The following is a 17,380-nucleotide window of genomic DNA, read 5'->3' as shown; positions in this document are numbered from 1 at the left end:
ATAAAACACGATACTCTATTTATTCTATAGTTAGGCTATTCCATGAATAGCTATTCCAAGATTTATTCTGCAATCATACAACTGGGGCTTAATTGTCCAATTTATCTCGAGCAGTTTATGTCTTATAAAGTTTATATATTCCCCTTATGTTATGTAACTGATTTTGATTATATGTAATTTTCTACTTTATTTTATATTCTCCTTATATTATGTAACTGATCTTGACTATTTATAATTTTCTACTATATTTATGTAATCTCTAAGGTATCTTCTTTTGTGTTGTTTTGTATTTTATGACAATTTTGTGATGAAGGATCGGTGGAGCGGAGAAAAATTCTCTCCGGCACCGGGATTCGAACCTGGGTTTTCAGCTCTACGTGCTGACGCTCTATCCACTAAGCCACACCGGATTCTAATTCCGAAGCCGGATTGAATCCTCTCAGTTTAAGCTCCACCTCTTAGTTTCCCTTTAGTGGCCAACCCTCATGCATTGTGTCACAGATGTGTGACAGTGGCACAATGTCCAACACACTAATGTGCAGAGGTGCACTCATTACGAGTGACTAAGTGGCCGAGACCCGACGGAATGAACGCCGCTTAAACTGAAAGGATTCAATCCGGAACTGGAATCCGGTGTGGCTTAGTCGATAGAGCGTCAGCACGTAGAGCTGAAAACCCAGGTTCTAATCCCGGTGCCGGAGAGAATTTTTCTCCGCTCCACCGATCTTTCATCATATGATAACGCAGAATTCCTGCATGGAAATATCATATGTACTTCGGTACATCGCTATAACATAATTTTGTCTTTAATGTATATTATTGAAACCTGGTTGAGTGGAAGAGAAGGCCTTATGGCCTTAACTCTGCCAGAAAAAATAAAACTACTACTACTACTATTTAAAAATCAGAAGCATCTTTGATTGAGGTAGGCCTACATCTATTATCAGGGAGTACATCTTACTTGATGTGTGTCAGAAGAAGAAAAATTGTTTGTATACCAGTACATGTGAAGTCTGATTAGTATAATGTGCTACTAGCCAGCTATATATACAGTGAAGAGGGAAAGGAACTGGCCATCCTACCCTATTATCTCCTGGCTTAGATACCTCATAAATTATGCCTTATTGGTGACATTTATGAGATTTCAACCAGTCTCCGAACTGCTGACTAAACGTACAACGTACAGGGACATCATTTTATTTTTACTTCAATTTTTATTGCACCTGAGTTTTTTAATGTACTTCACTCCCACCCCTTCTACTAATGAAGTTCAACCGTCCTCACACAGATCCAAGACCGCATATACAGCCATAGTAGCCTTACGGCCATAGTAAACAGTACATCCAAAAATATGTTCGCGTTTTCCGTGACAAAAGAGCTTTCAATATTGAATCAATTTCGCACAGGTACTGTCGTCCATTTGCTTACTTCGCATCCCAGTTTCCTTCACTACCTTCTATTCGCCTCTCTGTAAAGGCTAGTGGCTAGGCTGTCTTATTAGTTCTTTTCTGAGAACATTAATTTCTGTTGGGAATTGGACGTCTGCGTTATATTATAGAACTGTTTAAAATAACTTAAATAAAAAGGCCTCGTTAAGTAATTAACTGTCACGTGATTTCCCTCCCCATTCTATGACCCTGCGACATAACCACTTGGACGGACAGTAGATAGCATGTCTGAGTAATTTTATCTTTTCGGATCGGGCAGAGGTGAAGATTGAATTTACAGTACGTAAGGTACTCTTTTATAGAGCAGGTAGGGCTGCAGTATTTCAACATGAGTTACTAATACGAAGGACGAAACTGGTAATTGGAATTAGGTACAATAGTCTATAGTGCGATAATAGGCACAGAAGAACTGAAGCCTGTATCGAAATGAACAGGCACCATTTTCAAAAATGTGTTTAAATATCCATATTATGATTATTTTTCAATTTAACTTCATTCTCTATATTGTACGCTAATGTGCTGTAGACAGTGTAATATACACTGCATAATGAATACGTCCGCATGGACAGCTCAGTTCGTGAGTAAAAACACTCATTGTTAATACTGTACTGTATTTTGATTAAACAAAAACCTAATGAAAATTATCAAGCTCAAAAGCGTGATATTTCCTAGTTTACGTAAATGGATGAACTACTTTTCTTCCCTCCTATACCTAGTAAAGTGATTTGTTTGTATATTATGCCAGTATCATCGAACTCCAGTCGTGGAAGGGTGTAGCAAACGGTGTTTTCTGTTCTCCTGTTGATCCAGAGGTATAGCCAGGTTAATATTAGAAATGTTAGTAAAAATAAAATGATGTCCCTGTAGAATTTAATGTGTAAAATAATGCGAACTAATTATTTCTCACTTACCAAAATGATTTATTGGATCAATCCGTTTAAGATTGACACGTCGTCACTAATGCAAGGCTGGTGCATCACTTCCAACAACTCGGATGGAACCGCCAGTTTCTTCAGCGCAGAGGAGATTTCCTTCCTGCGCACGTTTTAAACCTTACTCCACTGCCTTCATTTACTTCCAAGAACATGACGATTCTTCAATTCTAGGAAATGCTCGAGATATTTGATGACACGTTTCAAAGCTCGTTTAAAATACTTTCAATAGAAAATCTCTTAAAATCTGATTCGTGTTCTCATGGACTTCTGCAGAAATATTCCATTCCATAGTGCATCTTTTAATTTTCGCTTTCTTCCCCTCATTCTCTGAAAGTGTTGGCATTACAGTTCTGAAGTAAGCAGCGTTCGATTGCATGTTACCGATAACACACGATTTTCTTAAGGTTTTCTAAGAAATTCAATATAATGTGAAATATTGTATTTTTCTCTTAAAATCCTTGAAATTATGGAAGTGACTGTTAGTAAGAAGAAGGAGACTTCAATGAAAGGATTCAATGTAATAACTGTAATGGTGTACTAATTGCTGTATTTTTAACGTCGAAGAATTTATATGTTATCTTGAATTTTAGATAGCTGCAGAAATGAAAGTGAAATTCTGTAATAATGTTTCCAAAACTTTTCGGCTGCAGAACCCTCTAGAAGACTAGATCATAGATCAGGCATGTCAATTGATGCCCACAGGAGCAAGCGCGCGCTTTAGAGCCCTGGAGAGCCTGAGCGCTTTACAGCGGAAAGGAAAGAGACAGACGAAAGAGGTGGTATATGCCGCTTGGTCGAGCTATATTCAGGGATGACCAGCACTGATTCAATAGATTATTAAAACTGTATCCATGTTAATTTTTAGTTTTGCCTGAGAAGTATAAGTGCATTATAAGAATGTAAGTTTTAATTTTAATGCTCATTTTTCACAAGTTTGATTTTTTTTATAGAAAAGTGAAATTTTCAGGTATAGGCCTATTTATTTAGTAGCCTTACAGAATTTTTTCGTAAATCTAATATACCGTATATTATACGTATTACTGAAGATAGTGTATTGAAAATTTCGAAAATATTCGCATGGGAATTGTTTGTAAGGAAATGAATTAACAAAGCAACTACTGTTACATCATAAGCAAAAGATACGTGCCCATGTGTTGTAAAAATGTCAGCTCTGTAGCTTCAGCAGATTTCGAGAAAATAATTTAATATTCTGATGATAGAAAGTTTCTCACAAATATCACCTTAAAAGCATAATGCGATAAGAGTTTTGTTATATAATATTAGTTACACTTAAAACAGATACAGTACCTATGTAGGTAACTTTGCTATGTACTGTAATATTGTTTTTATTAGTTTATTGATTACTTTTGTAAGGCTAAAGATACCATCAATATAAATTCCAACTTATCATGTCGTACTCATGGAATATCACTTTCTTTATGAATGATGTGTTTCATCCACTTAATACAGTATAATATTATACTACTATGGAATTTAAGTGAATATTCCTTCTTAACTCTCTATTATGTTATTAAGATTTAAAACACAAGTGCAATATTAAGAAATCAGTGTTAGTACTTTTGTTTTACAGACAATATAGATAAAATTAAACAGAAAGAAGCCATATAAAAATAACGATATAAAATTTCACGTTCCGTTTGAAGTTTGTGCACCACTGTTTTCTTAATCCAACAGGTTGCTTATTCATATACACAACCCTTCCTCTTTCCATAATTATCGCTTGCTGTCCGCGCACGACGTCAAGGTCAGAAAAATGCGCTTGCTTTGACATCACTGTCATAGATGGTCAGTCGGGCAGGAATCGGGCGTACCCTGGACTAGGTGGGAGAATACTGGGCAATTGTTGCTCTTAATATGAGGCAAGAGGAGTTCAGTGGCGGCCACTCAGTCGTTGATTTCTAGGGCAGTGTTTCTTAATCCGAGGTTCATGGACCACTTAGGGATTCATGGATGGCTTCGTGGGGGGGGGGGAATCCGTGGAAGTCACGTAAAGAATTAACATGTATATTCACTATTTTATTTTAACGTAAAAAGCAAAAGCGTATCTAAAAATGGTTGTCACTTTTTTACATTTTTCTAAGGAGAGGGGTCCTATAGCTTTCACCAGATTTTAGAAGGGGCCCTTGACTCACAAAAGGTTAAGAACCACTGTCCTAGTGGGATTCACAAGAATATTTTGTCATTTTATTTCAATATTATGTCTCTTCAAATTAGAGAGTTGTATTTGTAATATATTCACATCATCAACGCAACGAAATGTTTTGCTTTATGCGTTTTCTTTAATAGTTTTTGACAATAACTTCATTGCTCATGTAAGATCTATGGAATAAAATAAATAAATTAAAAAAAATTAAAAATAATATTTAATTAAGGTACTTCACTTCCAATTGTCTTTTCAAATTAGAGATTTTTTTTATAATATATTTACATTATGTACACAACGAAATGTTATCATTATGATTTTCCTTTATGTATTTTCTTGTATTTATTTTTTTCTGTATTTTGCCTTCAATCCACGATGACTGTCTATCGAGGGCACATTTTCTGCTGTTAAAAATTCGATCACAGCACGCTTCTTCAAACATACCGACATAGTGTAGATACACGCCGTCATGTTTCAGGCTATAGTCCGTGGATACCCAGAGTAGTGCAATCGGCCGACATTGTTATTCCATTTCAACATGCTTGGGATAGGAACATTTAAAGTAAAACTCAATTTAGGTCAGTGTCCGTGGCCCATAAAATTAAAAATATTTTATTCTGATTTAGACTACATAAGCTACATTAATAACATATACAACTGTACATACGGCAAATAGCGCGCGCAGGAATAACAATGGCTGATTTGTCGGCATTTCCGGCACAAAGAATTGCGGTACTCTGGATATCTGGTAAAATCCAGGGTCCGTGGATGACGGACTCTGTTTCAGGCTATAACTCAGAGCTCTCTACTGGCAGAGATACGAAACTTGCGTCACTGAAAGCAGAAAGTTCACTGAATCAGTAATATTTTAAACTGTATTTACAGCGACAAAAAAAATAGGAGGCAATACTTTTCAGCATACCCTCGTATATTTCACCTTTTATATCACCTTTAAATGTCCATTTGTTTAATACAAAAATACATTTATGTGACATGATTATAACTTACGAGTAGTTATTTGATGTGTCTTTTTTTTTTTTGCAGCATTATTGTCGCATATCTATTTAAGGCTCACAATTTATAAATGAAATCAAATGTCTTACTTTTGAGATATGAAGAATGTCTTTTGTGTGCAATTCATAACAAGATAGTTTATCTTCTTATGTGGGCGCATGCGCATAGTAAATCATGTACGTCATTTAAATAATAGTTTGTGAAAATAAATTACTGTATAAAACGGTAATATCATTGGCTACATTCGTTTCTGTTATGTTTTTAATTGGTCTTTTTACGACGCTTTATCAACTATGGTTATTTAGCGTCTGAGTTAATGCCAAGGAAATGAGTCCAGAGTCGAAAATTACCCACCATTTACTCTTAACAGGTTGAGGGAAAGCCCCGAAAAAATCTCAACCAGGTAATTTGTTTCAACCGGGATTTGAACCCAAGCCCTCTTGTTTCACGATCAGGCATGCTAACCGTTACTCCACTGCTGTGAACTGTGTTTGTTGGTGACTCTCATTTAGTTCAGACAAGAATTTGGCCAAAGGTCGCAGATTTCTTCGACTCGTATTGTTCTATCTCGCTTCCTTTGAATTGTAGAACATTTCAACTGAGGCATCCGGAACGGACGTTAGTCTCTACCTTGATCTCCTCCCTGTCCGCGAAGTTCAAGGAGTCGTTTATGACAATCCGGATGTATGTTAGTCCCTGTTTTGGTCTTTTCCATATCCTCTAATTGTAAGTTGAAATCGTTTATGGCAGTGGCTGTACGTTTACGAACAGAATATTCCTGTTCCCACTGGAATTTTCCTCACTTCTGAGTGCGACATCCTATTGCTCAATTCTTCCTGCAGATATTCATTTCGTTACTTTACTAAGAGTTTCCAACCTGTTACGCATTGTATTTAATATCTCCATTCCCTCTACAGTTTGCTGAGTTTTATATTTGCCTTCGTTGTCATTAGTGTTCTAGGATTTAATCGATTAATCGATCAATTTCTGTTGTAAGATTAATCGATCAAAAATATTTAATCGAATAATCGAGTCGATTAAAATTAATCGGTTGTAGTTGATATTAATTATTATTTTGTTAATACAAACTCATACTAAAATTCCGACAATATTTCTCTCTCGGAAATTGCTTACTTAAAAGCACAATAGTACTGTTATTTTCTAACTTCAAAGCAGGTAGAGTAGGGAAAATCTTTGCACAAACACTTCAGAAAGAGATGGAGATATGAGGACAGTGATCTAGTCTATCTCTATTGAAAGATGAAAAACAACGCGAAACCCTTAAGTTTTATGGTTTTTCCAAGAAAACTTCCACCTTGTTGTCAGCTCATCTTCCTAGCATATGAAATGCATACTTTTCTGGGATTCGTCCCCCTCATCCCTTATAAAATAGTCATGTCTACACTATGTGCAAGTGAGAGCGTAACTATCTTCTTCTCTTTCTAAAATCTGGTAATTCGATTACAACTGCTGTTGCAGTTTCTGTACTGAATTTGTATATGAAGGTTGTGTTCTAGTTTGATGAAGAAAAAAAATCAGTTTTCTGTAGTCTGTTAAAAGTGTGAACTCCATTATGTCATATGAGAATGAGGTAAACTCGGTGAAACGTTTGGATTTAAATTGAACGATCGTGGAGAAGTGCTTGACAGAAAAAAAGTTTTTTCGTGTTTAGTTATGCAGAAAACTTGTTACAAAACGTAGAGCGGCACTTAATTCGGAGCATGTGAATGCACTCACGTGTTTAAAATCATGGATGAAGCAGTATTATTAACTGGGTGAGTTTTCATGCTTTTCGTTATTTATGTTTGTCTAAAAAATTCCCGGAGAAATTGACTCAATAAGTTATAAGCCTCATAATATGTTAGTAAATAATTAAAATAGGTGTTTTGTAGTATAACGATACAATATATATACAGATATACAACATTTAATACTTATGCTTATCACAGAACACAAGTTAAATTTAACAATAATTGTGTATTACAGTATATTAAAACATTTTTCAAATCGATCAAAACTCGATTAATCTATCGATTAATACATTAAATTCAAATAGTTAATCGATTAAATATTTTGATCGATCAACAGCATTAGTTGTCATTGCCGTGACTCAAAAATGGACGCGGATTAGACTTAAATTCCCAGCATATTTAACATAATATGTTCGGTTTTTACATATTTTTTTCAGATGTTTCTCTGTGAAACGCTCAAATGGCAAAACCTGCTCGTTTATATGGGAGTGTTGCCGATGACAGACTCGCTATTATAAGAGGAGTGACCTTGATGCCAGTCTGAGGACGCCTAGCTGGCGAGACCCGCTGATATTTGGGATGTCTACAATATCTGCCTGAGTTATCTAAACGGTATTTCTGGAGCTTATTATTTGTATTTTGGAGTTCCACTCATCTCATACCTATTTCCGACGATTTTTATGTATAACATAGTATTAACTGGGGTCTAAATGCAGAATGACTCGCGTCCGTTGCATCGGTACACACACGCTCGCGCACGCACACACATAAACGCATTTTCGTAACTTCTTTAATTAATTCAGACCTGTAATTTATTTTATAGATCTTCCACACAGTCCCTCTTTGCTATAAAAGAAGTGCAGGACATTGTTGTAACTTTGATATTAAAGAAGGAAAACTAGACAATAAAATATTCTTCACCGGGTAATGACACGCATTTCCTGAGTTTATTGCGCTCTTACTTCGCCAAGCATGTCATTTGCAGGAAGTAAGTTTATCAGATTTATAGCATGTTACTTTGTCTGTTGTCTAGTCGGTTTGAACAGACTTTGGGATAAATAAGTACATCTTTCTTACGTATGTTTATGAACTTCATTACTATCTAGGAAGTTAGAAGGATTTTCTTTGTTTAATTTATATCGTATTTACTTCAAATATATTCGTATTCTGTTTGAAATGGCGCTGCTCGAAACGCCATGCCATAATTTCGTTGTGTAATTTATTTTTTATGAATTTATTTATACACACTGTAACATCCATGGTCATATCGCGTGTGTAGGATCTTCAGGTATAGGCTATCAATAGGCCATTCACTATACTGAGTTTCTGTTTATATTGTCTTGTGTGGATTCTGTTCATGTAACTGATTGTTTAGATTTTGTTTTAGTGTTTATGATTTTGATGATTAAGGCGATATCTAAATTTACTTTCCGGCATTTACCTTTGTGACTGAAAGAAACCATGAAGAACCCCTGTCAGATTGGCCGTCCACGGAATTTGAACTTGGAACTTCCCGAATGCGAGGATCAAACGCTGCCGAAAGAGCTACCTCGCTGGTTTAATTTTTTATTATTCACTCTATTTTGAATTAAACGCGTTTTAATCGAAGAAAGTTCAGAGTAATTATCGTGAGAATTTAATGTTCGTGGAAGCTATGTTATTTTTAGGTCATGTTTACACCCAAAATGAAAGATACTGGTTTAAAGATAATCCAAAATGGACCCAAGTAAACTTATTAAAGATGAAGAATAAACAAAGAATGATAGTGTAAATTATAAATAAATTTATTTAAACAATTAAATTGTTTTGCTTTGTTTTTCCTGGGGGGTTCTCTGAACAATTGAACGCATAGTACGCACCGCCACTGACTAGTACTCGCAAGATATTAATTTTAGGAGTAATGCGCATTATACTTTTTTTCTTGTTTTGATTAATATGATTTATGAAAATATTGATTATTTTTTAAAACACTCTGTATAATATTTTGAGATGGGGATTGAGTGCTCGGGGAAATCTCAGTTTCTCGTAGAAGGGCAGTAAAGTTCGGATATTTCCTGCAAGGTATGCATCTCGTCTTGCACCAAGGTCATTCGTCAGGTAATAGTCTTTGCAATTAACTGTGTACTACTACGGTATGTATTTTGCCATGATTTAATCTGGCAGTGAGTGTTTAGAGGATGAATTTGTTAACATTATGTTTTAATATTACAGCATGATTATGTTTTATGTCCTTATAACTGCATGAAAAAAAAATCAGCTTACGTGCGCGAAGTGTCACAAACATTTAGGCGTTTTGTTTATCTCCACTTTTGTGAATGTCAAAATCTATTGCTTTTCTATCTGAAGTAGAAACAACCAATATATAGGATCGTTGTGAATAACATCCAAATAGAAATGTTTGTCTATTGCTTAATTTAAGCTTGCGCAGCAAGCCGCTTAACATTTTTCCGTTCCGCTCTACAAAGACGTCAACGCCGTACGAAAATGACGGGCACGCCGCGGTTTACCGCATTGTAGTTGTGTGGACGGCTACCGGTCTTGACTATGCATGTTCATTTGTAAAACACTTTATCTAACTAATTGCCTTGTTGTTACAAGGCCTTCATTTAACGGGCTACTGTTAAATTAATGCCTTCAGTCTTACAACTTCTGTGAAACTTGACGTTTTTTGCGACCATAATCATAAAGATCTTTCCCTTGTCATGCTGTAAGTACATGTAGGCCTACGGTTTAGATCCGGGTGAGGATCTTCTAATTCCTATCACATCCCCAAAATACTGTGCGTACGTTCAGTACACACATAGCCTACGTGGAGAAATTATTAGACTAAATATAATTACTTGTATACATTTTTTATTTGTTTTTAAAAAGAATGCATTTACATAATGCATGATCTATGCTAACAATTAATACATATTAATATTTTGTATGCATTCATTTCTCCTTAGTGGGCATTTCAAGTCTCTTTGACACGTTGTGTATAAGATTTCTGAAAGACTCCCGAATTGCAGTGTCTCTGTGTCAAATAGCTGTTAATGATTCTATGAGTAAAACTTTAGGTAATGATGATTTTCTTCAATCTCTTCTTAAAATACCAGATATTCTCGATTGGGTTCATGTCGAATTTGTTGCCTGGCCACTTGTTTTGGTGTGGAAATCCTGACGAAATTTCGAAACGTTCTTCGCTCTATGGCATGGAGCACACCATCTTGCATGAATTTGCACTCATTATCAGAAAATCAGTCTCTTATCTGTGGAATGAGTCTTGTCACAATAATTGAAATAGTATATAGGATCAGTGTTTTGAACATTATATGCCCATTTACAATCTACAGAATGATAAACTTAAAACAATTAAGAATAATATGGTTAGTCTAATAATTTGTCCACACCGGAATTTTAATAATTTGTCACCCGGTGATTTCATCACCAAATTATAACTTCTTACCTTCATATTTCGTCACCGAGTCACTTTCGTAATCCGATGATTTCGTCACCAAATTGTAACTTGTCACCGAAGTATTTTGTCATCACTATAAAGTAACAATCACATTATTTCCAAGGTAACATACTTTTTGTTTATTCCTTACTTTGAAATTGTCAGTATCAGTTCATTTTTTGGTTTCACACATTCCAGATTTCGTTGACGATGAGTGAAGGCATTCATTTCACAAAGACCATTTTCACTCTAATAGGTTTAGCCTTTATGCCCGATGATGATGATGATGATGATGATGAATATGCTTTCGACATGCGCCGAGAAAATACTATTAATGATCTAACCCCAGTCTTTGACCACTTTGAAGATAATCATGTGAAGGGTCGGAGACGCTGCAGGGGCATATGACACCCAATGTTCTCTCCGCGAACATGCAATTGTTACATCCGAACCAGGGAAAATCTGCCTAGCATCATAAATACAAGCGAAACATGGCACAGGCGGTTCAACACTTTAATGGGGAAACCACATCCTTCCTTTCACCATGTTCTTGAGTTGCTCCAGAGAGACGTCGCTAGGGTTCACCAGGATTTCGAGAAATTTGGAAGCAGGATACTTTCCACCCAGGAAGAAGAAATACACAGATTTTGAGACAAGAATTTCGCGTATCATTGATACATATGAGGAATATAAGAAGATACCCTTCGTTATCTTTGTGCCGTCGGTCACAACGTGGCTGGAAACTTTGGTTGAAGACTCCATCAAAATACAACACGCACATCCGCAGCATAACTCGCATTTCAACCCTCACTATAGAATTGCTAACATTGCTGCTTGATTTTATGTTTACAGTCGAGAATGCCTGCTCGCAATGTACGATGCTGAGGCATTAGCAACATCGAAATCACTTTTCTGGAAATTGGTGACTATTCTTCTGTGATGCTCAACTGCAAAGAGCCGATGCCATCATTCATTCTGACACTAAAAGTAGAATCATAGGAAATGTCGAAGAGTCCTTCTCCTTGTTGTACAGTCAGACGCAGACCTTCAGATACGAACTTGTGTATTTTATGTAATTTATGCATTTATACGTAAAGAATTTGTGGGTCGACCATTCCGAAGATGGCGGGAGACCGTAATAGGCCAATAGGCCCATTACCTGACAGGCAAATGATGATGTAAAGAATTTAATATTGAAAAAGAAGTTTCCTTTGTTAAGGGACACTAGGACTGAATGTTTGGCCAAAATGGAAAAAATAAATAAATTAATATTTTTACATAAATAATTATCTTATACATTTGTTTAACATTCTGTCCTATAGCCTATTTACTGTCCAAATTTCACGAGAAGGTACCTGCGTGGATGGTATGGTCCTTGCGGGGTAAAAGGAGAGGGTCAACTAGTATGACTCAGCTCCTCTGAAGGAGCAGGTGGATGAGGGTGGTGTCAGATATCATGAGGGACAAACAAGGCTTAGTCATTGGCCGGCCGGTTCCGTATTGGGAGTTGGTTGTAAGAGTAGGAAGAAACTCACAGTTCTTGCTCGGATCTTCTCCTGAAGTGCGAACAGTAGCCTCCGTCTGCTACTTTTAAATGTCTGGCAACCATTTTTAAAATGCCACACCCACTAAAAATTGCGTTTTCTCAAAACTATGTTTTTGGTCAATAATAAAGTTCCTAGCGGCTTCCATTTGCTCCAATTTAATAATATTAATAATTAATAATAATAATTTATTTATTTAATCTGGCAGAGCTAAGGCCAGTAGGCCTTCTCTTCCGCCCAGCCAGACTCTAATTCTAATTGAATACAATTGGTTACATAGTTATTACATTAATATCTAGACCATAAAACAACATGAAAGTAAATAATGATAGTTGGATAAGTAATGTTAGTGTGACAATAATAAACATTGGTAAGAAATAGTGATAGTAATAATAATAATAATAATAATAATAATAATAATAATATATATATATATATATATAACCATGAAACATTGAGAAACTTGAAACAACTATTATTGTTAACAAGAATTGCTAGAAAAATATTTCGTTAGTCTATTCTTAAATTGGTTTGATGTCTGACAGTCCCTGATATTACTCGGTAAGGAATTCCAAAGCCGAGGAACAGCCACAGTGAAAGAAGATGAATATGAGGATGTTCCGTGGGAGGGAATGGATAATATTGAGGAGTGTTGTGATCGTGTGTCTAGGTTATGATGGGTGGATAAATTTTGAAAACGAGGCGCAAGATAGACAGGAGTGGAGAAATGCAATATGTGAAAGAGAAGGGAAAGACAGTGGATTTTCCTACGATCTTCTAGACGGAGCCAGGACAACATTTCGAGGGATGGTGTTACGTGATCAGCCCGGCGAATATTGCAGAAGAAACGCACGCACATATTATGAACACGTTGTAGTCTCTGCGCCGAAGTAACGCTTAGGTCAGTAAGCAGAATATCATAGTAATCGAAGTGGGGCATCACGAGTGTTTGCACTAACATTTACATGAAACTTTGGAAAAATACTCAGCATATTGCAATACACAAAGCTATGTATGAAATCAGCTCTTCACTGAAAAATCTTCATTATATGAATTTTTAACTTCTAAAAGTTAAAGACAATTATGAAGCAAAACTTATGATTTGTAAGAACATTTTTATCTCATGAACCAATTCTCAAATTTAAAAATTTATGAGCAGTTTTCTTTATCATGAAATGTAAGTTCCTTCACAGAAGATTTTTAAAAGCAAAAACAATTCTGAAGCCGTCAGGGATGTTTTTAATTTACGCATAATTTGATATCATTAAAATGCATGAAAATTAATACTTAAGGAACTAATTAATGAAACTGATGAAATTTGGTACTGATATTGAAACGTACAGACACAACAAACTCGCCGAACTTGAAAGAAATTAATCAAAAACTTTAAAAGTTTCAAAATTAGTCACAGTGTCCCTTCAGTGCGTTAAGCAATTGCGAAGCTCTCTAGTGATATCTGCTATGTACAGAAGCTTTCGAAAGTGAGATATTCGTGTCTCTAGATTCTTTATATGTTTTCTTGATTTATTGGAAATGTCAAAATTTACATAAAATATGTAGCAAATAGGGAACTCAATCTCTGTTTGGGGCGGTATTTTAGCCTTAGTTTGGTAAGTTTTCTTCCACTCATTGTGTTTACGTGCGTGATTTTGTTTTAATAACGTACTTAAAACAAGTTTTCCTTCCTAATTGACGCTTACATTATTTTCGAGGACATTTCACACTTTTTTTCACACACATGTCTATATACGTAGTGACAATAGAAATGCTGTATACTCGTACATCAGGCTGTGGTGATGCAGAACTTCTGCCGACACAGACTTTTGTTGAATTTAATTGGCCATCAATTTCCTACCGGTACCTTAATAGTGTTCATTGAAATGGTCTACAGTTGCAGGTGGAACAATGTACGTGTACATATCTCAACACGTGAGTTTCCGTTGTAAGTTTCCGGTTCCCCAACCTCATTAATCTTAGGCTCCTGAATTGAGTTTTATGCCCCTCTTCCGTCAAATGCATTTCTGGATTCTCCATTGTTTGTTCTGAGATTGCCAAGGTTTAGTTCGATATCTCACTTGTAGAGGTCATCACTGGTTCTCAAATTAGCTAGTAATCAGCGACTTGACAGATAGAAAAATGCAGACGATTGGTATTAGGACATGCAATAAACGTACTGAAATACGTAGTCTGTTGTATACCGTACCTAACGTATATCCGTAGCGTGGAAAGGAAAGTATTTAAATATATGTAATTCAACAACTGCATTTGTAGTGAGACCACGTAAGAGTAGTTCCTAAATGGCTAACTTGACCGTCTCTGCAGTGTTGCATACTAACACCAGATATCACCAAAGAGGGTGAAGTCATAATGTAATGCACTGAAATAATAATAATAATAATAATAATAATAATAATAATAATAATAATAATAATAATAATAATAATAATATGTTTATTTATTTATTTACTTATTTAGTTATTTATTTATTTAGTTATTTATTTTATTTATTTATTTATTTATTTATTTATTTATTTATTGCCATGTATTGTGGGTCCCTATCACCACGGCATGGCGCATCCTCAGGTTGCGGATAGAGGAGACGGCCTCCAGATCTGGAGGGTAACTGCGAATATTTTGAATAAGCAGTCGTGGACAGCGGATAAGAGGTGGTCCTCCAGATAGGGGGTTGGGCGAAGGGCTAACATCCCATCACCGTAAAAAAACAGCTTGTTACGAATCCATACAATAAGCCTCGGAATGGGACTGAGGCGGCTTATGTGAGAGCGGCAATGAACCTCCGGGTTCCTTAAAAGCCATTTGTAAGGAAGTTATTATTCTAAATATTATGTAGTTTTGGTCTTGGCTTAATATAGGGAACTACGTCACGAAAGTTTGTTTTTACTTTGGATGCGCAATAAAGATTTAATTTATATTTGTCTTATAATTGATAGTTTAAGGCCTAATCGATAAACCTGGTTTTATTTCGTAACCTGAGAAGAGAAGTGAATTTTTATGATAAGCATAGAATTTATATTTTGTGTTATATCATCTTCGTGACATCGATTTTTAACGCGAATACATGTTATGTGGATGGAGGGGTATTTGTCAGTTGTCTAGTACTGTAGTGTATGTTTTGTGGTGTATGAAATATGACCTTCAGCCTTACGAATCTCCCAGTAAGAGTACTGCTATTCGTAATTGTCTGGTGCTGTGTTAACAGTAATAGGAACGGTACGGGAGAAGAGACTGAGAAGTAGAAGAGTGGGTAATTAATGAAATAAGAAGGAAATGAAAATTACAGAAATAATATTAAATAAGAAAATTAGAAGAAAAAAGGCAGAAGAGAAGCAGAAGAGTTAGATTACTTAAGAGAAGAATTGTTGTTTTTGTTGTTGTTTAATTAACTGTCCAGAGACAGGTTTGAACCTCATAAATGACACCAATAAGGCATCATCGCTGACTGGTAACATATTACACTAGTCAGACTTCAGATGCATACAAACAATTGTTCTTCCTCTGACACATATCGTCAAGTGAAATGTACTGCCGGTACATATCAGCCAGAACTTCAATCAGAGGTAAGAAGGATTGTGTGACCGAGAATTATGAGAAGGGAAAGAAGAAATAATACGATGAGAATTAGAATATTTTTAAGAGACGTGAAGAAGGAGAGATGAATAAATAGTAACATGATGAGGTTAATAGTGGTTATAATAATGAAGCTGCTGAAGGAAGAACATGAGAAACGAAAAGAAGAATAAATGTTATGCGGATTAGAAGAAGATAAAAGATCAAATGAGTAGTTTAATATCAAACTCGGACATCTGTCGTCTCCATAGTTTTGATCTAGAGGCAATTTTTTAATTCACAGTGTTCTTTGTAATATTTAACACAATTTATTTTATAAATGTGGTGTTAGAGTTTGCATATGGTTTCACTATAACTGGAAAGAGCATGAAAAATTGTATAAGAAACCACAGCTATCTAAATTTCGATTAAGGTCAGATATCCGTCTTTGATATTACGCTAGTCAAATATTAGAAGAAGAAATGTAGCAAATAGGAGATGGAGGAACAGGGGGAAAAGATCATGTTTTATAAAAAGAAATATAGCAAAAAGAAATTGAAAGAACAAGGGGAAAAGTCCAGGTTTTAGAAGAAGAAAGGTAATAAAAAAGAAGTGCAAGAGCAGGAAAAAAATAGTTTTAAAAGAAGAAATATGGCAAAAAGGAGGTAGAGCAACAAGGGAAATACAAGTTTTAGAGGAAAAAATAAAGCAAAAGGAGGTAGAGGAAAAGGAGAAAAAGTCCAAGTTTTAGAAGAAGAAATATAGAAAAATAAGATGAGGGAACAGGGGAAAAAGACCAACTTTTGTAATAAGAAATATTGCAAAAAGGAGGTAGAGGACCGGGGGAGGGGAACCAAGTTTTAGAAGAAAAATTGTGGCAAAAAGGAGGTGGAAGAACAGGAAGAAAAGACCACGTTTTGGAAGAATAAATATAACAAAAAGGAGGTGGAGAAAGAGGAGAAAAAGAACAAGTTTTAGAAGAATAAATATAACAAGAAGGAGGTGGAGGAAGAGGAGAAAAAGAACAAGTTTTAGAAGAAATATAGCAAAAGGAACAGGGAAAAAAGACCAAGTTTTGGGAGAATAAACGTAACAAAAAGAAGGAAGAGAAAAAAGGAGAAAAAGACCAAGTTTAAGAAGAAGAAATATAGCCGACAAGGAGACAGAAAAATAGAGGGAAAAACCAAGAAATATAGCAAAAAGGAAGTGGAGAAACAGACCGAGTTTTAGAAGAAGAAATATAGCAAAAAGGAGGTGGAGGAACAGGAGAAAAAGGCCGAATTTTAGAAGAAGAAATATAACAAAAGGAGGTGGAGGAACAGGAGAAAAAGACGGAGTTTTAGAATAATAATTATAAAAGAACGGCGCTAGAGGAATAGTGGAAGAAATCCAAATATTTTGAGTTAATCTGTATCAAATGACAAATCCGATTTGATCCAGATTGACTAAATAATGTACAAAAACGGAGGTGAAGAACCCGGGAGGGAAACGATATTTTATAAGAAGAAATATGAAGAA

General features: G+C 35.5%; 2 protein-coding genes across 2 annotated transcripts in view; one reads left to right on the top strand and one right to left on the bottom strand.

The window, feature by feature from the left end:
• Positions 1–2,497, bottom strand: part of LOC138697686 (arylsulfatase B-like) — a 45,335-nt gene extending 42,838 nt beyond the window's left edge. The window contains exon 1 of the mRNA XM_069823145.1: positions 2,360–2,497. The gene's annotated coding sequence lies outside the window, so the exon portion shown is untranslated. The remainder of the gene's footprint in view (positions 1–2,359) is intronic.
• Positions 1–17,380, top strand: part of LOC138697688 (luciferin sulfotransferase-like) — a 102,984-nt gene that overhangs the window by 46,140 nt on the left and 39,464 nt on the right. The window lies entirely within an intron of this gene.

The sequence above is a fragment of the Periplaneta americana genome, chromosome 4 (assembly GCF_040183065.1).
Source record: "Periplaneta americana isolate PAMFEO1 chromosome 4, P.americana_PAMFEO1_priV1, whole genome shotgun sequence".
In the NCBI taxonomy this organism is placed as follows: Eukaryota; Metazoa; Arthropoda; class Insecta; order Blattodea; family Blattidae; genus Periplaneta; species Periplaneta americana.
The sequence above is the reverse complement of the archived record's forward strand: the minus strand, read 5'-3'. Positions and strand labels throughout refer to the sequence as shown.